At 36.4% G+C, this 24308-nt stretch overlaps 1 long non-coding RNA gene across 1 annotated transcript in view; it reads right to left on the bottom strand.

Moving 5' to 3' along the window:
- LOC148758296 (uncharacterized) overlaps positions 1 to 24308 on the bottom strand; it is a 1912057-nt gene that overhangs the window by 364522 nt on the left and 1523227 nt on the right. Inside the window, exon 9 of the long non-coding RNA XR_016021446.1 lies at positions 5746 to 5852. This is a non-coding gene — a long non-coding RNA (uncharacterized LOC148758296). The remainder of the gene's footprint in view (positions 1 to 5745; positions 5853 to 24308) is intronic.

Raw genomic sequence — 24308 nt, 5'->3', positions numbered from 1 at the left:
ATTACAGTTAGTTTTCTATAAAAGATTAAACACAAAGAAAAAACACGTAGACTACATATTAATGGAGTCCCACTTCTGCTTTGGTTGGAATGCTTCAAATGTAGCAAATCTAGTTTTCTTATTGAAGACTGTAGCAATTCATTAGTCATGATGAAGCATGATGGAATTTTATTAATTTGCACATTTACTTTATTTACATGCATAAAAATCCACAGAATTACTACAGATCACCAAATGTTTTGAGGATGAAAATAGAAGACTTCATAATGCTAGCCACACAGTTTTTCTTAAGCATTTGATCTTCTCTATTTGGTAGATATCTTAATTACTGAGCGATTTTGCACAGTGTAATGTGAATTTGATGGTGGTTGCTGTTTGTCATGTATAGTTTTAAAATGTTTGATTTGTTCTATAAATAAATTAAACTGAATGACTCTGGTGTGATACCTTTAATTTGAAGACCAGTGATCAGTTCAATTTATAATCAATAACAAGTGCCAGGCACCCTGATAGATGATAGTTACAGTAAGATTAATAAGAAACAGCCTCTGCCCTCAAGAGGCTTCTTGGACCAATGAGGAGGCACACTTTCTGAACTCACAAATGTCATTAAAGACACGTGGAACATACATCTGCTTTTCTTTGCAGTCTCAACATTCCTTCTTTTGGTAATAACACTCAGATTTATTTTTAAAGGCCCACTTGTTCCTCTAACATCCTTGTATGTAGTTAGCGAGGAGTTGACTCTACCCCTTTTTTCTAAGAGTCAGCAAGTGTCTCAATACTGGCCAATTGGATCATTCCATCCTCCTAGCCACAAGAATGGATAAACATCACAACAACCAATCAGAGTATGTCCTGGGAATTTTTCTAGCACTAGTGGAAAAAAAAAAGCCCTTTACACTGAGTATGCTAGGCTGATAGAACTTAGGTCTATAGCTCTCAGTGACTACATGTCAAGATTAAGCCACCACAGCAAAAGCAGCATTAAGAGTTGGAGAGAATCGTAATGGTATTACTTGAATATTTTGATTTAGCCAGAAATTCTATGAACATTTTATTAGGGCAGCTAATGTGTGTGTATTTATGCTTTTACACATGCTTGTATATATGCACGTGATTTGTTTGATGTAGTTTGAATAGTTACCCATAGATTGCAAACAAAAACTTCAGAAAACGTAGGCCCAAAGAGAAGGCAGTAAAAGATTTCTGGAAGAGATTTCAGATAAAGTATTTATATCCCAGAAAAAGCACAAGTGGAGATGTTGATTTCATTTAAGTCTAGAGATTGAGGTTAATATATATATATATATATATATTTGAACCAGTTTCACCATGAGCTCATGTTTAAACTAAAGATCGTAGAAGCTTTTGGTTAGAAAATGTGTATACATTGTTCCTGTTCATGCATGCCTGGTTCCTATTTATTGAGTTGCTTGTTATCAAATAACTTTGTCTATAAGTGAGAATTTGATGAGTCCAGAGCTGCTAAATTACTTTTAGTAGACACAAGAATAACTGCTAAATTCATTCTATGTCTCCACCAGCCAGCACTGATACCCTATCCAAAAAATAAGCAAAATGTTGTCTGAAAAGTAATTATGCCAATGGACTATATTGAAGTGTCAAGACAATAAAATATGTTGTGAATCATTGCTTCAGGACAGAATATGGACCAAGCGACATTTCATGATCCCTTTTGTCTCTACAATCCCATGAGACTATAACAGTGTCTTCCTTTCCCCACATTTCTAACTAATGTCACCACATGACCAGTTAGTTGTGAGTTTAGGTAAGTCATGCTCCAAACTTGAGGCTACCTGTTATTCTAACATTGTAGATCCTCTTTCTGTTGTGTTTCATGTGCTTTGCTATCTATCAGAAATATGGACTGATGGAGAAAATTGGAAGGTGTACTAAACCCTGGAAATGGACCTCTCTTATATTCTCCTCCAGATCCTCCTGACCCTGTCTATCTAACTCTTGCTCCACAGTGACCAGCTGAGCAAGCTTTGTTGAGCTTTGGGCAGATGCAACCAGAGGGACTGTGCCCTGAGTACTCAGACTGCTTTCCCTCTTGCTTCTTGTGTTGGGGTTTCTCTGAATGTGAAGTGTAGAGCCTGTGGAAAGCGTCTCAGTGCTCAGGCTTACACAAACCTAAAGTGCAGGGAACTCGACAATAGGAGACAAATGTAGGTAAACAAATGCTTCCCCCTTTTTGCCCCAGGTGGTAGGTTCTGAGAAGCTTTCATATGGCTATTGAGAAGATCCTAGGGGAAAAGAAATGCTTGTAGCCATTGAGCTCTGTGGCAACTTGACAAACATCCTAGTATTGTTTTTCTCTTTGTTTTTTTCTGTCTGTACTACAACTGCATCTTCACAACTCTGTTCTTTCCAAATAAACTACCTACATGCAAACTTCTGCCTCATTTTCTGTTTTGGGAGATGGGGAGAACTCTGGCTAAATAGTACGAATGCTGTTGTTGTTGTTTTTTTCCTTTGGAAGACATCTCAAGACACCAACATTCTGATGTCCGGTCTCCAAATGACAGCATTCTTATAACTCCTCTGCCATACTATACTCGTAATCAATAAAAGCTGAAGAAAAGGGAGAAAATGGGAGAGAAATATGTGCCTTTGAAACACTATTTGAACAACAACAACAAACACCTCAATTTAAAATTTTACTGGCAGTGCAGACATGGTTCTAACTAAAACCCCTACAAGAATTATTGTCAACATTATACGCTAGTGAAATTCATTTCACAAAAATACTAAAATTCGTAGAATCTTAGAAGTCATATCCATACTATTCAACACTTGCATATAGTTTTGAAAGATGACTCTTATCTGTGTTGCAACACTCCTCGTGATCTGGTGATTACAGTTAGGTGCTGCAAGGTAAAAATATGGGGGAATGAATAAAAGCGTATCATTTACTGATATAACTTCCCTTGAGAAAGGAATTGACTTCGGGAACATATACAAGATCGTATTTTAAACATGATATCAAGGATTCTACTCTTACACTTCCTAGGTTTGAATCTCTTCTTCTGCTCTTCCTAGCTTTGCGACCCTGGACAAGATTGATTTCTCTAAGCCTCAGGTTTCTCTTCCGACAAATGGTTATCGCAAAAAGTACTTCACGGGATTCTGGAGTGTTCTAAATGAGAATATTTTGGGAAAACCCTTAAACTATGTCTGACACATAGTGGGCACCAAATAAATGTGATATATTTTGTAGGCCAGGAGACAGGGTCAATTTTATAGTTTAAAGAATAATATTAAACTGTATTTTTTGCAAAATGAAATAAGAAAGAAAAAATAAGATGAAAAGATACCAGGCGAATTTACTCTGTAACTGAAATACTGCAACTTTAGAAGGGTGGTATCTAAACAAAGTGAATTTGGGTGTTCCAAATAACTTAAACTCATTTCTTTAACTCATCTACGGTATTATAAGCATTAGATTGCTATCAATATATAGGTTTAAAACCTGATTCCTTGGATATGTTACGACATTTTACCTTCCTTTTCATTGCATATACATAACATCAGAAAACTGGTTATAAAAATGTTTTACAGAGAGACATCCATCCATCTCCTATTAGACAGCATAATCAATTGGTTTGAAAATTTAGCTAGTAGAAATAAAATCAAAGCAAAGTTAAAAGTGGACAAAGGAAAATATTTAAATCATAGTAGAGAGGTCCCAGTAGAGAAGATGCAATGGCTATTCTAAAGTCTGTCATTAATAATACAGGTTGCTTTCAATGGGTCACTTAATTTTTCTCTAGGGTTTGATTTACTCCAGATCAAATCTAGTCTAAAACGAATGGGGTGAGCTTGATTACCCCGGGGAACTTTCCAACTTTAAAATGTCATGATTCTAAAATGTTGAATTCCCTTTCTACAGGATAGATCAAAGCATAAACAGACTGGTAAACTGTTCTTTGTACACAAGTATGATTATACAGCAAAATCATTCGTTCCTGACCTTGACCTTGACATAAATAAAAATTCCATCACAGAAGTCACAGAAAATCAGAAGGATTCCAGTTCACTGTGAGACATGCTGTGTTTCTTTTAGAAAAGACACATACCATTTGGTTTGGGTTTTGTGAAGCTGCAATACATCAAAACCTGTAGAAGAACTTCTCTAATGAGGCTTTGGGGTTTATAAAGGAGGAAAGAAACCAGACAAGAAAAATTTGTAATTAGCACATCAATTATTTGTATGCAAGTTGGTGCTCCTGAAGTACTTTAAAAGGAGAGTAAAAGTGAATATTCCAACAATGTGTCAAGCATTTCCTTAACTGGTTTATAGTTGTAATACACTCTAACATTGAAGAAAAAGGTTACTGCTGAAAGACATGGTTCTTCGAATCTTTCTCAGTTGTCTTTTAATTCAGGTTTCGCACACATCTAAATAAATTGGTTGAGCTATAGCCCGTAAAATAAGTGTTCAATGATATGTTCATAATTTCATAAATAGTGAGCAAAACTGAAGGAAAAATACTGGTGATTTGAGAAAATGCCCAAAGAATGATTCTTTTTTTTTTTTTTTTCCCCCTCCCTCTGAGGGGGGAAAAAAATCCATCTTTGCAGTAAAAGGAAGCGAGGTAATAAAATATGAGATGGCGTTCCCAATACCAAAATGGCTTTTTGCCACCCTGGGTGGAAGAATTATTCAACAGATTTAGGCAACTTCCCCACAAAGCTCTGGATCAAATTTCTAATTATTACCTGCCTGATTTTATTGAAAGTAACTTTGAAAAGTTGGCAAAGTCTCTTATGGAATAATAATAGAAAATGAACTTGGAGGGTATAGAAGGAATAAATGCCACCTATTGTTTGATTAATTGGACACACTAAATCCATGAATTAGTGGAAAGAGACCTTCTAAACGTTCACATCACCACCCTCAGAAGATGAGTTCTGGTATCGCGATGGGGGAAATAATTAATTGGAAATTACTTAAGAAAATTTGATGATTTATGAATAATGATTTTATAATGCCATGGTTGGTTTCTTTATGGTATTGTGGAAAATTAAAGATAATTACAACATAAACTGTCAACATTTTAAAAAATTTTGCACAAAGAACGTAGTTACAATACAAAAAGCATGTATATTACCTCTGTCAAGCCCCACAGTGGAAACTTTCATCTCGGTATATCATCATACAAGTGGAGATCCTTTGAAATAAAAGCTGTTTCGATTTAATATCACCTCATAACTTACAATCAGCATTTCTTAAATAAAATGGAAACAATCGTCGTAAAGGCAGAACCCAAAAATGGAATTTGCATTAAACTGAAAATCAGTCCATGCTTCACCACACAGTAATTTGACCTGAAGACAACATTCCTATCCTCACAAGTACAAGATGTGACTTCAGGCAACGGACAGATTTATGACACACAATCTGGGGTGCAGATTCTAGACTGTAAAAATGTCTCTGTTGAGTTCTAGGGTAACAAAATGCAGAAATCCAGGGGCTAGTGATGTCACTGAGGGTTCTCACCAAATGGATTATGACAACAGGAAGAATAAACATAAAAAAAAAAGTTAAATCGAAACGTCTCATTTCACTTGGTGCTTCATTTCTAGTTAATTAGTTTGTGGCATTACCGAGTTTAAATAAAAACGAGACTTCAAAATGAATCCCAATGCATGGTGGTCCCACGAGGCATTTCTCCTACTCTGGGCTTATAGACCAATGTGTTTGAAATGTGTACTTACGTGTCGGAGGGGGACAGATTGACTTTGCTATTGGTGAGGAGAGGATAGAGCCCACTGAAGAGACAAGTGGCAGCACTCCTTTTAGATTTTATGATGGAAAGAAGAATCTGGAACACATAGTGAAACACATGAAAAAGTCAAGAAATCAAGAGAAGTTCAATGAACTGAGTGCTTTTAAGAGAATCAGCACATGATAGAATTAGCTTTTATTTACCATTCACTAAACTTACATCAGGTCCTCAACACTAGCTTCTTTGACTGCATCAGGCAACAAAACCGAGAACCCGCTGTCCATAAAAATCAAAACAGAGCCACATCTTATGAAAATGGTAACTCTGTGTCAACTCAACTTCTTCCTGTTGCCTGGTAATGAGAGAGTTTGACACTACCTGACACTTCACTCATATAAAAATTTCAAATAGATCATGCAAGAGAGTCACAGATCAATCCCACCTCCATGAAACCACTGGAGTGAGACAGAAAAGCCATTTTCAATGGGGCCAGCAGAGCAGAACACAACTAAGTGCAATTCTTTTTCCCACTTGTACCGGCAACGGTGCCTAAAGAAGAAGGTTAGATGATTAGTGGTAACACTGAAGATGGTGGCTCTGACATATCACCATCTCCCAGTGCATTTTTCATGCACTTAGATGCAGTACCGATAAGCATCATTTTAGAGATGATCTTGTTTAAAAACACTGACCTTCCTCCACAAATGCTTGCTGACTGAATATAATCCTTTGAAAACAAAGTACTTATTCAATATTAAATTCAGAATGTTTTCTTCGGTGTTATTAAATCCAATATGCTGTCATCTATTTTAGGTGTAGTTTACAGACATTTTAGGAAAAGAAAACGATATTCTTTGGCTGTAGGATACATAGTTCTGTAATTAAACAAAATACTGGGAAAAAAAAGAATACTCTGGTGTTCTGGGACATTGTTGGAAAATTCTTTGCTAGGCATTTCTCTGACGGAAAATTTGCCAATACTTCCCCAAGACATGATTTCTGGAACTCATTAGCAGGCTTAGTAGTTGTAAAAAAATAAAATAAAATAAAATAAAATTTACATTGATATTTTGAACAGTGCATTGGCTGGAATGGTTTGAATATTTAAATATAGTGAGTTTAGTTTCTAGAAAGTGTTTGTTACTGGATGATCTATTAACTACAGATGTTGAAATTGCTGTTTGTAAGTACATGCCAAACTGGAATGAATTCTATGTTTAAAAGAGTTGAACTGCATTGGTTGTGTATTACACTTAGGTAAAAACAAAACTGATATCATGTCTCCTATCCTTAGACGCAGCATCTGTCTCTAAGTGAGAAGGACTTTGTTGGAGATCAAAAGGAATACTCACCACAAAAGCGGGGGCTGTTGTGCTTTAGTCAGAACCTTCACCAGACTGATTAGAGCTCATAATAGGTATTAATTTATTCCTTAATAGGAATGTTCCACTACTATAAGAATCCACACATCTTCACCCAATTGGAGAGTGACTACCATCTACTTGAATATCTCACTGTCTCTGAACGTATCCCAGGCTCTCTATCCCAGGAATCTTCTGTTCCTTCTAAGGCCTATGCAGGACTTAACTGGAGCTCTATGTGTGGTAGAAATGTTACTTGTGTAAGTAGAATGGAACAACTGGTTACTTTTGACGAACTATAGTAGCTATAAGCAAGAATTCAAAGGTTCGGGGCCAGCCCGGTGGCTCAGGCAGTTACAGCTCCATGCTCCTAACTCCGAAGGCTGCCGGTTTGATTCCCACATGGGCCAGTGGGCTCTCAACCACAAGGTTGCCAGTTCGATTCCTCGAGTCCCACAAGGGATGGTGGGCAGCGCCCCCTGCAACTAAAATTGAACATGGCACCTTGAGCTGAGCTGCCACTGAGCTCCCTGATGGCTCACTTCGTTGGAGCACGATCTCTCAACCACAGGTTGCCAGTTCAATTCTTCAACTCCCGCAAGGGATGGTGGGCTGCGCCCCCTGCAACTAGCAATGGCAAGTGGACCTGGAGCTGAGCTGCGCCCTCCACAACTAAGACTCAAAGGACAACAAGTTGAAGCTGAACGGGCATCCTCCACAGCTAAGATTAAAAGGACAACAACTGGACTTGGAAAAAAGTCCTGGAAGTACACACTGTTCCCCAATAAGTTCCTGTTCCCCTTCCCCAATAAAATCTTAAAAAAAAAAAAAAAAAAAAAGAAAAGAATTCAAAGGTTCAAGTATCTAGGTCTGAATCCTGATTCTAAAAAATTTTTATGTACAAGTCTCTGGCACATGTATGCTAGAATTTCCCAAAAGTATATATATGAAGTAGGAGTGTTGCTTGACTATGGGCATACAAACGTTCACCTTCACTAACTGAAACCATCGTACTAATTTCCAAAGTGGTTATACCAGTAGATACACGTACCACTGTTGGATGAAAGTACCTATTGTCCCATATCTTTGACAACCTTTTTTTGACATTGCCTGCTTTTTAAATTTATGCTCATCGGGAGGAAATTATAGTTTTAATATAATGTGATTAATATCGTAGAACATCTTTCCATATGTTCAAGAGTCATTTATGCTTCCTGTTTTTTTGTTTTCATATTACCACTCATTTCTTTTACCCATTTTTCTATTTCATTGCTTGCCTTTGTCTTATTGAATCATTTGAGTTCTTTACATATTGGGCATTTACATTTCCTCAAACATCTAGACACTTACTTTCTTTTCATTAAAATGAGGATAACATTAGGATTTAATTGATTGGTGTGAGCCATAAGGAACTAATTGATTTAAAAATATTGCCTGGCACAGACTAAAAGCTAGTTAGTATATTATTACTAAACATTTTTGCTGTGACTAATTATTTTGTAGGAGACATACTAGATGAAATAGCAATTAGTAGCTAAAATGAAGGTGTAGTGTATGAAAATTCCAATATACCATCTCCGTCTTTCCATGTCCTTCAGTTGGGCCATCAGCAATGATTAGGACTTGGACAGGCAGAGGGTGAAGGTGAACTAAAATTTGGAAATTTAAAAAAATTGTGCTAGCTTCCATTAATTCTTCTTTAGCTTGACTGAAGTTCAGATGATGGGATATCTGTGTGTTTTACGACAGGAAGTGAACAAAATCACTCTCTAAGAAACAATGGCCTTTTATAAAGGTGTAATTTCATGGTTTTGTCTTTTTATTTTATTTTTTTTTATTGGTTTTCTTCCCCTTTGTGTGATTTAATAACTAATTTGGAGAAAAGCAGTTTAACTAGAGTTTCAGGGTAATAACTCTCCTGTCTCAAATGCCTCGGCATTCAAATGTGGGGGTTTAAAGCAGCTACGATTATATAAAAAGGGTTCCCCCCAAGTGACTCCATTAAAGTGGAATATTTACCACTTAAGAGATGCTCACTTCCTGACTCACTGATGGTGGGTTTGGCTAACAGGTACTAGGTAAGAAAAACTGGGAAGGATCCCACCGTCCTTTCCCACAAATAGTATTTGTCCTCATCCAAGAATCAAGAACACATCTTCACATCTTATCCCTTCACTGTCAAATGCAAATACTATTAGGAGAGATTTGCTTATACTGTAGTTCAGGGAGAATAGTTTTTCCAGGCCACTTTTCTCTGGACCACAGAGACATAGAAACATAAGTGTCCTGGGCTCAGTGCCAGCTCTGTTCCTATGTTGCAAGGATCAAACTAGTTAATAACTGTGAAAGTGCCTTGTATACGCTGAGGTCTATGTCACTGATTGTTAACCTTTGGGGGCCATGAATTCCTTTGTGATTGTGGGGAAAGCCACATATTATTTATATGGGGATAAAGCACACTTGTACATGTCAGCACCACAAGCAGCCCCAGAATTTTGTATATGACTTCAGGGGATTTGTCCGTTTCCCATAAATAGATAGGAGTTCCATAATAAAATATTATTATTTTGAATTTTAGAAAGAAATCTCTGAAAAGGCAGCATAGGATGTACCTTTCAACTTTCCTTTTTGGAAGAACCTGATCACAAGCCAATTTTCTTTCCCTTTTTTTCCCTTATTGCTTCAACAAAAACTCTATAATCTTAAAAATAATTATTAGAATAACTGAATTTAATTTTATGTTTATCCTCAATATGTAATATCAATATTACTTTTAATATTGATGTATTAACTTCCTCAAAAAAATGTTAAGATTGATGGTTAATTTTTATATCTGTTATCATCATTACTACGACCAAATCACTTGCAAACATTTGAAAATGAACATCCACGTTTAGAGGCTTGAATTAGTATTTCACATTTCAGTGACTCAAACATTATTTTCCATTCTTATCCATAGTTAAACAGCTGGAAAATACTTTTTATAGATGAGTGTTAAAGAAAAAAACTGGGAGTTTGAATCTGCATTTTGAAAGATCACATTTTTAACTATTTCTCTTCCCTTTTCTCTCTCTTAGTCCTACACATTTGCCCTGGTACCCCATCCCCCTTTTTCCAGTGTGTGTGTGTTATGTGCTTTGTAGGTGGGTCTGACTCCGGACAACCCTCTATGAATGAGTGACATCCACAGTATCCCATCCTCAACAGCGCTGCTCAGCTCCTGCAGAACCAGAACTCTGGTTTCTTTCCCGGAGTCAATCATTTTCACCTTTGAGCTTCCTCTTTTGATGCTGCCTTCTCTTTTCCCAGCACTATTGCCATTTCCAAAGAACCCTGCCTTCTCATGATGTGGCTGAAGTAGGACAGCTGCCATTTTGTCATTTTTTGGCCTGCAGTGATATGAGAGGCTTACTTTGCTCTAGGACTCATTTGTGCATCTTTTGGCAGTCCAGGGTAAATCACAGAGCTCTCCTCCAACACTATATTTCAAATAACCATTTTTTCTTCTCTCAGTCTTCCTGGTGTTCAAGTTTTGCATCTGTACATAGAAACAGAGAATCTGAGGGTGTAGGTGATCTTAGCCTTGGTCTCCAATGACATATCTTGGCTCTTGGTGATCTTTCCGATTTCTTCCATCACTGGCCTTCTGAGTCTCAGCCTTTTCAAAGGATTAATGGAACCAGACACGTCTTGTGTTGATAGAATATATATATTTTGATAGCTTTTTGAATGTAATTTGAGACCTTCACTAAGAATTAACGGTAGACATTTCTTCACTTCATCTTCTAGGAGATTCCAGTTTAAAACAACCAGACGATGCACCTATCTTGGTTGTTGGCCCAGTTTAAGATTCCTTTCATCAACCTCTTGCCCTTCCCTCTACTATAGCATTTTGATTTTATTTGAACTCATAGTCAACAGGTTATTATAACGTATTACATGTCATTGTGACTATTAGGTAAGCACCTTGAAATAAAAGTAAAATTGTTACACCAGCACAACTTGTCCAAGTTGTAGGTAAATTTTAAAACGTAAGTGAAGGAAATAAAAATCATAATAAGAGTTTTTAAAATGATCTTAAAGGCAGGGACAGGTGGCCTTTGCAAACCTGAGGTCTCTGTTATACGGTTAATTATAAAAAGCAAGTGGGATAATCTTGTTAAAATAGTATACATATTTTTAAGTAGGTATAAGAAAAAACTATGTGAAAAATACTGTCAAACTCCTAACAGTGAGGTAGGGTTGGCATGGATGGCAACAAACATTTGTAATGTGTGTTTATACATTCCTACATCATTTGACTTTGTTACAATAGTATTGACTAATATTTATAATTGGGAAAATTTGGTAAAGATCACAAAGGAGTAGAAGTCAGTCCTTTTTTATGATGACTATGTTTGTTCAATTTTACTAACTAATAACAGTGTTCCAAATATATTTTTAACTTTCAATGCAATTCTTCTCGTGCTTATAAATTAGAATGAACAGTTTGCCTTGCTATTAGGAGGTTATGAAATTAATAGGATAATAAGTGTAATGGAACTCAGGGAGAGATCTTTGAGCTAGAAGGACAGTCATGTGTTCTAGACTGTCACCTATACACATAGTATTTTCAAGGGTGGTACCAGCTTTTACATATGCAAGACAGCATTGTGTGATGTAAGGAATCCAGAGTGCTTCAAAAAGATTCCAAAGGAGCTTTAGTGTCGTCCCAGGATTTTAAATATAGGATTTTAATTACACTGATATTATTATGTAATTATAAGACATTTATTCAAGGAATTAAAGATTTCTGACTCTAGATATATGTTGTCACATCTAAATAATACCTGTGCAAAGAGCATAGGCAAAAGCCAAATAAAAATGTATGTTAATATCTCCTAAGAGATAATAAAACCTGATAAAATATTTATGGATAAACATTATATTTTTCAACGCATTAAATTAAAAGGTATCTTTTTTATTTTATTTTATTAAATTTATTGGGGTGACAATTGTTAGTAAAATTACAACATAGACTTCAGGTGTACAATTCTGTATTACATCATCTATAAATCCCATTGTGTGTTCATCACCCAGAGTCAGTTCTCCTTCCATTGCCATAAAAAGCTATCTTAAATAGTTTGATCACTGATGGCATATATTTGATTTGTCCAAAATATTGAGAATAGATTGGCTGGTAAAGCTCTTTTTATAACTTAATCCCAAAATGTCTGTCCAACATTAAAACTGATGAACAACTGCATTCAGGCAAATGCAACCAGCCTGTGGGGAAGAGCATTTCTTGGCTTCTGTTGCGATATTGAGAAACTGGACTATGCTATGTCCAAGTCATGAGCCTTTTGGCAGCAGCAATTTCACAAAAAAAATTGGCTTGGGAAAATAATCCTAGTTCTTTCTCCATAGACAAATTCATAAACTAAGGCTCTGATTGTTCACTCCCATTGAAAAATGCAGTGTCACTATCTATCCAGCTAGCCAGTTAACAGTATTTCTTTTAAGACTTAAATGCACTCAGGAAACCCTGTATATGAACTGCCAGAGTTGTATAGGACACTTGTTTTCAAATACCCAATCTCTTAAGGTTTGAAACTAGCGACTTAGAGATTGTTCTGTATTTTGAACAAGCTACAGGCAAAATATCACTCAGCCAACATACTAATTTGATATTGATAAAGAGCCACACTTGCGGTGGTAATAGTCAAAGATTGGACCCGATTACATGTTCGTGATTGTGTTGGCTAATAGAGTATCAAAGACATTCTCAATATTTTGCCAAAATCCAAGGAGAAAATATATAGAATACCTGAAAGAATTTTTGACTCAACACCCTTAATGGGTACAGATCCAAGGACTGACTGGAATGCCAGAGAAGAGTGAAAATGAGATTGGTGCATTCCTTTGGGCAAGGATGGATTTTGGATGAATGGCGTATGCACTCAGCGGTCACAGATAAACACTGGAATCCCTCCTACTGACCTTAAGTTTGTTTGACCATGTAAATGCATGTTCTTCGTTCTCAAAAGTGGTTGGAATACCAATTTCCTAATAATTTACTGTTGGAAACATCTCTGGTGTGGGGAACATGTCATCTTGTTATTGGTAATGCAGCTAATATGTAACATGGAGTAGCTATAGATAAGCTTTAAACTTTCAACCCTTTGTTCTGGCTGTAAAATGTCAGTTGGACCCATTTTGGTGCTTTTTATTACTGCATCAAAACCATGCTGTGAATTTGTAGCTGCCATAAATGCTTAATGTAAGAGCTCATTGTGCAATAAAGTGTCAGAACACTGTTTTTAAACACGGTTTTAAAGCAACATTTTACAGCTTACATTTTTTGCCACAGCGTCCTATAAAAAGTACAGATTTTCAATGTCACATTCATATGAAGCACAGAATCATTCCTGGGAAAGCATAGTATGGTGAGAATTAAATGGTTTCTCTTCAACCTTTTTATAAACCCTGCTTTTTCTCTCCCACTCTCTGGTGAGGCCACTTCTGATTTCCTCAAAGCGGAAAATGGCACCCTTGGATGAACACACTGTATTCAGAGATTAATTTGGGTGCTCTGATCCTCAATTGATTTAAACTTTAAACGTGAAGATGAACGCACACACAAAATAGAAAGATGTAGATGGCCCCTATTTCATCTCAGGTTACACTGCGTATCAGAACATAACTTTATTACCTAGTTACCATCCAAAAAATCCAAACTCTTTTTTTTAATTGAAAGACAGAACTTTTCTTCCAACTTTGAGTTGGAGTTTTATTTTAATTTTAAACCTCTCTTCCTACCATCCTACCAACATTGTTATTCTCTTTCAGTTAAAATAATTACTTTATTTAACCTGGTGGTCATTTGAATGTCAATACAACTTTGAGGACACCTTGCAATTTTTAAGTATTTTACTAATTATTTTCCCATCTCAAATTGACTGAGAGGTCTTGTGTCCTGAGCCTCCTAGAAGTCAAACTAAAGTTTCAAAGGGAATAATTTCCACTGTAAGCCTCAGCCATCTCTTGTTGGGCACAAACTTGTTTTTGTTTTCTTTTCCCCTTCTGTGATCGGCAATACCCTCTAACCATGGGTACAACCGAATTCTACTTTTTAGGCTCTACCTGGCTGGAGTCAAGCAACTGTTTCTGTAACTAAACTTTTAGTTCCTGCATAGACTGTTTCCTAACGTTCTACAGGACTGGCAGGTGAGAAAACATCCTTCTTGTGGAATGATTCCTACTTTGCCAGAAAACAATTCCATATAATTCTTAAAGCACAAGAGAAGAAATGTTGCCTGTTATGGCTCACCATTACATTACAATTTGGCGTAGGCTGTGCACATTGTAGGCACTCAGTAAGTATCTATTGAATGTGTTAATAGATGGATTTGAAAAAAAATGAATAAAATAAAATGTTCACACATTACTTTTTTTATTAATGTCCAATAAGTTTGATTTAAGGTTTGCAAGTTCTCACAAGAGCATGATTCTCGAAATAATGAAATGCAAATTTGTCTCAGGATAAAAGTTAAATGTAATCTTCAAAACAGACTGCACTTTTGAGTCCAGAAAAATGGCTCAACTCCAAAGAGTTAAGGAACAATTTTTCATTGACTAGAATCTTCTTTTTTCCCCTGACCCAAACATGAAGTTTCCTTTTTCCCTAACTGAAAGTCACAGAATAGAGGTGTCGCAAAATATGTACGAGTTCTTTGTGAAGTGGACTGAGCGACCAATTAACTTCTTTGACTGTAAACCTAACTAAAAGAATTCACATTTTATAACATAATGACTTCCATAAAGACAGAGTCTGTTGAAGCTAATGCCATCAAGAAGAACACGACTAACTTTTGAGTTCCTCTTGGTAAACATGGAAATAACTTGGTGATTCATTCTTATTCAGCGGAAAGCATTTCATTTTTTGAAAACCCAAAGAAAAGTGCCAATTATAAAATGCCAGAGAGATTAAAAGGAAGTGCAGACATAGATGAAAAGCCTTTCTAAAAGTTACTTTTACATTCCACCCAAATTTTTGTTTGTTTCTTGGCCACATGGCACATATCTGTTTAATATGCATGAAGTTGGCACAAATGTTTTTTTTTGGTTTTTTTTTTCTTCCCTACTAGATAGTGACAACCTAAGTATTTGGAATGTACAGTGTTTTTCTATATTCTATGGTATGAAAATTTATTACTCATTTAAATTTTTTAGACTGTTTTCTAAGTATAGAGGGTGAAGCTTTGTATAGCCTTAGTACCTCCAGCCACACCAATTATTGTCTGAAGTTGGCCATTTATAATGTTTACAAGCAGTGATGCCAATGAAAACCACAACATACTAGGGACTAAAAAAGAAGAGACCAAAATATTAAAACTCTCATCTGTTGCTTCAGCTCTAGCTTCCATTAGTTTTTATCTGGCTTGTTTTCGATGCTCAGTGTATGATTGAGTATACATTTAATAGGGGCACTCATTTTTTTCTTAAATTATTTGTTGTTGTTTTTTCTGTTGAAAACTTAAATTGTTCTATAAGGTAATAAATTCTACCTCAAGAACCAACGCTGAATTTTATTTTCTTTTCCTAATCTACTTTTATTCTACAATTCTATGCTCTTTGACCTTTAATGTGTTGAAATTCCTGAATTACTTTTATTTGAAGCATCTTTGGTTTGCTTAGTTATTCAATCCATGAAACTCTGTTTAGGCACTTAAGGTATTGTAAGTGATCAGAAAAAAAAAAAAGAAAAGATATTAGCTTTGGACAATCAAGTCCTCCAAACCTTCCATTCTGAAGTACTAAGTATATAAAATTCAATTAAGAGAGAGTAGACAGATTAACAACGATGTACTAAATTCTTATTTTCTATTTGGTTATAAATGGTACGTGATATCAGAATCTGTTTAACGATCCCACCTGAAGACTGAGCAACACTAAAGAAATGATGAAAGGCGAATCGTGGTGGTAAATGAAAGGAAGTGTCTCCGGCCACAGCCTCCAGGTTCCACTAGGCATTGGGCCTTGAGGTCACAACATTAATATCCGTCAATAAGATTCCCAGTGTTCAAGCACCAAGTGTGCTAAGAGAGATTACTGGTAGATTACTCCATTCTGTACTCATATCAAAAAAGGAGACAAATTGCCTTGTGTTAAACCATCCAGTGACTTAAGTGAATGATATTTCAGATGACCACAAAATCTCTGTAACTACTCTTTTCTCATTTGATGGGATTCATAAATGATAATGTGCTTCTTATAGAGGAAAAAGCTGTATACTATGTTTCCCTTAGCAGAGAAACTGGTATGTATTTTTAACAACAACAACAAAATTACCAAAAACTTTAAACATGATTAAAAGAAAATATGTAATTTTTACATTTCAATTTTCCATATCTCTAAGCTTTCAAGATAGAAACCCAAATGCCAGGATAGGCAGTTGGTATAGGTGATGTTATAGGTATTTGTTCACTCATTCCCCCCGCCCACTTATTCAACAAATATTAGTAAGCTCTAGGTACTGATGCACATACCAGATATATAGCAGAGAGAAGAACAGATAAATCCAGACAATAAATAAACAAATATATTATAGATCAGGTAGTTGTACGTGAAATAAAGAAAACTATTTTAGGTAAAGGTTAGATAATAGAAAGAGTTGTAGTCTTATTATAGAAAGAGTAGAGAAAGATTCAGAAATCTTAATTGTGTGAAAAAGAAAGCCATAGAATCATCCAGAGGGCAAAGTTCATCAGGCACAGGGAACACGAAGAACCGATGTACATTTTCACCTATACTAAAGTACCCACGTATCTTTTCAGTATAAAACATACTTCTCTTGGAAACAGCTGTTCTCCTTCAGGTATCTGACATAGTTGATATACTTGTATTTGCATGTATTTTCATCACAACATCAAAAGTGTGAACATTAATGTTGAAAACAATCCAAGTCTCTATCAACATAAAGATGTTTAAATAAAGCATGACTCATCCACCCTACAGAAAACTCAGCAACACTTAAAAAAGTAAGTCAATCTGTAAGAACTGACATGGAAAGATCTCCCAAAAAAAAACTGTGAAAAAATTACAACTTGATTTTATTCATGTTAAAATTTTACAAAAAGGCAACTCTCTCTCTCTCTCTCCATATATATATGTGTGTGTATATATATAAATATATATACACACACACATATATACATATACATATATATATATATATGTATATATGTGTGTGTGTGTATAAATTGATAAAAGTTGGGGAGCAAAGATCACTTTTGCTTTTTTTTTGAAACTTGAAATATACTACAAAAATCCATGTTTTTAATCTCATGAAATAAAATCAAAACAAAAAAAGATCCTGTCTAAAAACATGGACTTTTTTTGTTGTTGGACTACTTGATTACATCAAAATATTTTAATATAAATATATATTACTAAATATTCTTATTATATATTCTTACCAACATATAGGTGATTCAACAAAAAATAAAAAAGCAACATCATTCTGCGTACTACAGTACCTAAATTTTTATTTATTTATTTATTTCTTAAACTTCATATTATCTTTTTTAAAATTTTTTTTAAAGATTTTATTGGGGAAGGGGAACAGAACTTTATTGGGGAAGAGTGTGTACTTCCAGGCCTTTTTTCCAAGTCAAGTTGTTGTCCTTTCAGTCTTAGTTGTGGAGGGCGCAGCTCAGCTCCAGATCCAGTTGTCACTGCTAGTTGCAGGGGCCGCAGCCCACTATTCCTTGCGGAACTCGAGGAATCAAATTGGCAACCTTGTGGTTGAGAGCTCGCGCTCCAGCCAACTGAGCCATCCAGGAGCTCAGCGGCAGCTCAGCTCAAGGTACCCTGTTCAATCTTAGTTGCAGGGGGCAGAGCCCACCATCCCTTGCGGGACTCAAGGAATTGAACTGGCAACCTTATGGTTGAGAGCCCACTGGCCCATGTGGGAATCGAACCGGCAGCCTTCGGAGTTAGGAGCAGGGAGCTCCAGCTGCCTGAGCCACCGGGCCGGCCCCTACAGTACCTTTAATATGAAAGGTATTGAAACTTTCAAAAGTAATGAACAACCATGTAAAGAGAATATATTATAGAATTTGAAGAGTCTATTTTAGAATTTGAAGTATAGGAACTTCACACACTTGATCAAAAACTATTTTTGATTTTGTGTTGTTTTTTTTTACTAGCTAAAGAATGTTATACATTTCTATCTTAGATCTACTGCACTATTAACTACTGACGATAGTAACTATTGGCGTTGCTACATTAGAGCCCAAGAGATAATAAAGAACAGAAAGAAAAATGTGGAGCAGGTAGATCACATAGAATAAATGGAAGTTTGGTTTAAGCCTGTTTGCCTGTGCTCTTTAAGTTTGCACAAGTAGATCTAATTAGTACATTAGTGACTATAATTTTGTTATGCCGTCAATAGTCAGAACCCTTCATTTTCTTTAAATAATAAACGGTATTCACTTGGGGGGTTTTGTTTGCTAACCACATATTCAAGGGATGCTTGAAATTTGTTTAAAAATTGGTCATCTTTTGGGTTTTTAAAAATTTACAAGTGCCAAGTTTTAGCTGTTACCATAGATGGCTTTACTGGGTGAATTAACTAACGTGTATGTGGTACAAGGCTTAAAAGGACTGCTGTTCTTTCATAAAATGTGATTTTTTTTATTGGGCAGGAGTGTCCCCATACTACTCCAAAATAAATAGAGCAGCCAAAGTTAGTTTTGATTAAGCATCTTAGAGAGGATAGTTGATGGGGAACATAAACTAAATGAACGATCGGGATCTTTGTGGAGCAGTGTGTAAATAATTTCTCTCAAGCATTCTGTCTTATTATTCTATTAGTGCAGTGTGGTTTCGCTCAGATTTGATTTGCGCTCAGCCAATCAGCAATCAGATGTTCGGTCTTCCAATCAGCCATAATTCAGCCAGCATTATGGCAGTTTAAGAACCAGCTTTAGAGCTTATTATGCCAGTGTTTGAGTACCACGCATCCGTAAAAGCCGGTGCCTTAATCCACGGATGGACGTGCTCAAGTGAACTGCTAGACGCTGATACACCAAGCAGGTGGCGAGGCTCCTAATTAAGTGAAGAACATCCTCTCCGAGGGGCTGGGATCAATTAGATCAGGCTGTCACCTACAACGGCAGCCACATTCCTTTCCCCCATTGGAGGCTGATTGAGTCTCTGACCGTGGGGGAGGATACAGGTCTAGTTCTCAGGAATTTCTGAGAAGTGACCTGTTCCCAGTGCTTTGTCTTCTGAAATTCCATTTGGAATTGTGTGTGTGTGTGCGCACACACACGCATGTGTGACTTTTTAAGGCAAAAATGCCAGAGGTGACTGATGGGGCACCCTGAGCATGCATGTCATGTTTTTACTTCTACTGCACATGGCAATCGAAACACAGATGGTTCTGGAACATCATTTTGTGATGTGAAAGAGGATCACGAGTCTTGTATGTCAGAGGGTTTTATGTTAGACATTTCAAAAAAAGAAACACACTGAAACCTAAGGATGCGAGCGAGAGCTCTGAGATTCATAGCCTGGAATAGTCACTTACAGCGTTTAGGTAACATATGTTCGTATTTTGCCATAAATTGATGATTGTAGGAAAGACAGAGGGTAGAAGAAGGAGAAGAGATACAGGAAGAGGACAAGAGAAGGAAAAAAAGGCAATAGAAGCAGCAACAGCAGCAAGACCTGCCTTCATCTGCTGCTGCCCCTTGTTTTGAAATGTATTTCTTCCCTTGCTTGTGTCTTGAATTTGATTGGCAGGTTCATCAGGATGGGAGGAAAATCACCTGAGAAATTAAGGAGCTGGGTTTCCTTATCAATCAATGTGACAGATGGAATTGACCATGGCTTTTGTTTGTGGGTTGGTTTGCCAAGACTTCTCTGGGTCAGTTTCTTCCTAGTACTTGCAGTGAAACATCAAATGCAATAAGAAAAAGAAATCCCAAGGGAGCATGTCAATGGATTGACCACCATATTATTTTTCTCTACTTTAATAAATTATTTGAAAATGATGCTTGCAAGAATCATGAGCTAAGGGAGTGCAGTGTATGCTTTGGAAATACATCAGAGAAAGGAAAAGAAAAATGTGTGTGCAGTTACTGGAAAGAAGTTTCACATAAATTTGTAAATCTAATTATATTCTAATACTGTTTCTACCGGGTGATATGCAATACGCAGTAAAGATTTATCTCTCAGTGGCTAAAACTCATGTCAGCCCTGGTAGAATAGTTCATGTCTAGGCTGGACCTGGGCTCAGCTGTGTATAGTGACCTATTTTGCAAGAATAATTCATAAAAAGCAAAGGAGAAATCTTCCATTTCTAGTGTCATCACGGACACAAAATCTACACAAGTACATGGCACAAATAGTGAGACAAATTCAATTTTGCTTTTGCCATTCATCATGTGAGACTACCCAGGAAAGTCCACTATTTTCTTTACAAAAGTCTTTCTCAGTTTTGACATGGCCTCTTTAACACTGGCTTAGAAAACATTAAAAAAGCCACATTCTTTCCCTCTTCTCCACATTACAAAGGGTTCTATAAATATGTTATGCAGGGATAAACTCATTGGCTATTCAATATCCTGTCAGCCTCTTGGAACTGGCATCTTTCAGGATTGGCTGAGGTCTTTTGATGAAATCAAAACTGTAGCCTCCATACTGAAAATTGTTTGATAAATGTGTGTTTTCCCATTTTGCTTAAAAGAAACCCATTATGTGGGCAGCTTCCTTTTGAATGATTTTAATTCCAAAGTGAAGCCTTATATTACAAAGTGAAATGAAGCTAGCTTTTCATATCAGTCTGAAAAGTATTGTTATGCAGCAGGAGGAGTGACCTTTGACTCCAGCAAGAAAAGGGATTTATATAATAAAATGCAGAGAGACAGCCTTTAAAAATGCTAACATCTTCTTTTTCTCTTAGTGAGAAAAGCCAGGAAAGAATTATATATGTAGTTATAATGTAAAAAGTACCCCGAAGAGAAATGCCCTCTAAGGAGTCATCCCTCCTTAGACGTTAAATAGTTAAACTTTTCTTAAAGTTGGGTGAAAATGCCAAACCCACAGGTGGCAAAGGCGTCATCAAGGAGCCTGGGACAGAACTCCCCTCAACTGTGCAGTGTAAGTAGCAGAGGAATCAGGCAACCAGGGCAAATTAAATGGGATCGCTGCACGTGGTGACCAGGTGGCCTTACTGGATCACAAGACACGTGTTCATCTGGTTTAGGATAAATGGAGGCAGACAGGGAATTTTGCTAGTATCCAAACAGAATTATAATATGTGCAGAGACGGAGAAGAGCTTGGCGGACTCACTTGGAGAACTGGGAGACTCACTCTACAATATGTCAAGATTTACTCTGTACAGATCCCCCTTTCCATCCAAATTTCATATTTGACTGTCAAATAATATGTGCAGGGGTCCAGTCTCATGCACCAATGCCCAAGATGGAGTTTTGTCAGTTTATCATAGTAAATGTTTTCACTGCCCAGTCCAGAACAGAGGTTTGCCATGTGCAGCACAGTTCTATTCAACAGGGTTGCATTACTATTGTAAAGATGGGAAAACTCGTTGTGAAAGAATGGGAAATGAGAGTGATTTTTAACAGTCCAAAGTAAAAAGTATAGGGCTGGTAATGGATTTTAAAAATGTATTCAAGTCAATTTAAATGTTGTGTTCTCTTAAATATACAATTTTCACATAGATGCTACTGAAAATCCTCTAAATTGAAGCAATCGTGAATAAAGTGAGAACCACTTTGAATTTACATTGCTTATCAAACAGAGTGAGATAAGCCCTATTGCTTTCAGAAATTTACAGTAGAAAAAAAAGTTTATCTCTGGCTTTGGACTTGGTTTCCCTAAGAGAAGCTACAAATGATGCCACATTCTCCTCTCTCAGCATGCTTTGTACACCATCCACAGAGCGAAGAAAGAGGAAGCCAAAGACCAAAGCTTGGTGTCTTCAAGGAATGCATTAAAATATACTATAAACTCTTGATTTATAGAATATACAGCATTCAAACCCTAAAGCAGACCTTCTGCTCCTTACACTATGATGTTCCACGTGTTCTCATGGCTCAGTACTGATTTGATTTTACAATTTTGAGTTTCCCCAAACCCCTGATCGTCATGACTCCCAGTCGCTAAAGTCATAACACTGCTACGAGACATCACCCAAATGTACGTCAAAATTCAGTTACAATCCACTTGCACTGTTCGAGCAACCTCTACTCTTTAAATGTCTTCTGATTTACATGTGATAAGGAATCAGGGCTACGAACATTTTGTTTGTGCCAAAGACACATTTTCTCTTGGTGCTCTTCATAATCTTTGAAGAAGGAGATGTCTGTATGAATGGAGAAATTGATGAGTGTGCTCAATTCTGATAACATCACTTATTTTACCATTATCGTCTTCTTGGCTTTGGCTGAGCTTTCTGTCCTTGCTAAGTACTCAATATTCCTCAAGAGACATAATTATTAAAGGAGGGATCATATGTAAAAGACGTAACACCTGGTAATTGTCGACTTAGCAGAGTATACCTACTTTTCTTTGCAGTTTAAGAAAAGTTCTGTGTTATTTGACTTTTTCTGTATCTGAAGGTCCCGGTATGATTTTCCAGGAGGATAAAAAAGGAACTGTTTCTGTTGTTGCTGATTTTTTTTAAACTTAATTTTGTAAATGTTTAAGAAAAATGCTTTTTCTACTACTTCCACTCTAGAGCAATGAGCTGTCAAATCTTGTGAACCATTTCTGAACTAAAGCCACTAACTTCACTTTTGAGTCAGAGCCTATGCATCCCTTCCTCATATTTTCATTTCAAATACACACAGCTGCAGAGCTTGAAAAATGTGTGACTGTCCTCAGACATTCAAAAGGAGTTCTTTGGCAATCCACTTGTCACCATTGAGAGACTCTGACACACACCTTGTCTTCTTAATTCTGGAATTAGTCTTTTCCTATCCGCCATCCTTTGTGATTCAAGCCAGCTTCTCTTTCTCTCTCTCTCTCTCTCTCTCTCTCTCTCTCTCTCTCTCTCTCTCTCTCTCTTCCATTTCCATGATATCTAATAGGTTCTCAGGGTCCAAGTATTATATATTAGTATATATAAAGTGCTCAAATACATAAAACTTAGCAAAGGTGAATCATAAGTATTTAAGTAAAAAGTCATTATCATTGGAAATTGAAGCAGCCCAGTAGATTGGACCATACTCTGCATTAGACAATCAGCCTCATCTGCCCTATTTGTCCTGGGGTCTCATATTCTTAGGAAACCCCCATATATACATACATATGCATTTGGTTATTTTCTCCTGTTAGTCTATCTCATGTCAATTTGATTATTAGACCAGCCAGAAAAATTTAGAAGGGTAGAAGATAAATTATGTTTCCTCTCCTACAAGCCTAAAAGTTCTCATCACAAGGAGAATTCTTTTTCTTTTCATTTTATTGTATCTATATGAGACAAATATCAATTAAACATTTTGTGGAAATCATTTCGCAACATATGTAAATCAAACCAATTATGCTGTAGACCTTAAAATTAGACAGTGATGTGTGTCAATTCTTCCTCAATAAAATTGGGAAAAAGAAAACAAAAATCCACACACACAGAAGCTCATAGATACAGAGCTTGGTGGTTGTCAGTGGCAGGAGTTGGGGGGTGGGCCGAATGGGTGAAAAGGGCCAAAAGGTATATACACTTCCAGTTTCAAAATAAATAAGTAATGGGATTTAACATACAGCATGGCCACTACAATCAATAATACTGTGTTGCCTATTTAACAGTTGCTAAGAGAGTAAATCTTAAAAGTTCTCATCACAAGAAAAAATATTCTGTAACTATTATGGTGATGGATGTTAACTATACTTATAGTGAACATTTTGCAATATATACAAATATTGAATACTTATGTTGTACACCTAAAACTGATAATATTGTATGCTAATTATCCCTCAAAAATACAAAATAAATAAAATTTGTATGTCTTTGGATATATTTCTTAGTCATCCCCTTTTTCTCCTCTCACCTCTGCAAGGTAATTTATCATGCAGAGCAATTTAGTTATCACTTTAATATCTTGTCTCCCACTAGCCAATTGCTGGAAGAGTCTCACCATTTACAATGAATGGCTTCTCAAGATATTTTCTTAAATACAATAT

This window comes from Rhinolophus sinicus, chromosome 5 (genome assembly GCF_057876585.1).
Source record: "Rhinolophus sinicus isolate RSI-liver-muscle chromosome 5, RSI-T2T, whole genome shotgun sequence".
NCBI classification, from domain to species: domain Eukaryota; kingdom Metazoa; phylum Chordata; class Mammalia; order Chiroptera; family Rhinolophidae; genus Rhinolophus; species Rhinolophus sinicus.
This window is presented reverse-complemented; position numbering and strand designations above follow the sequence as displayed.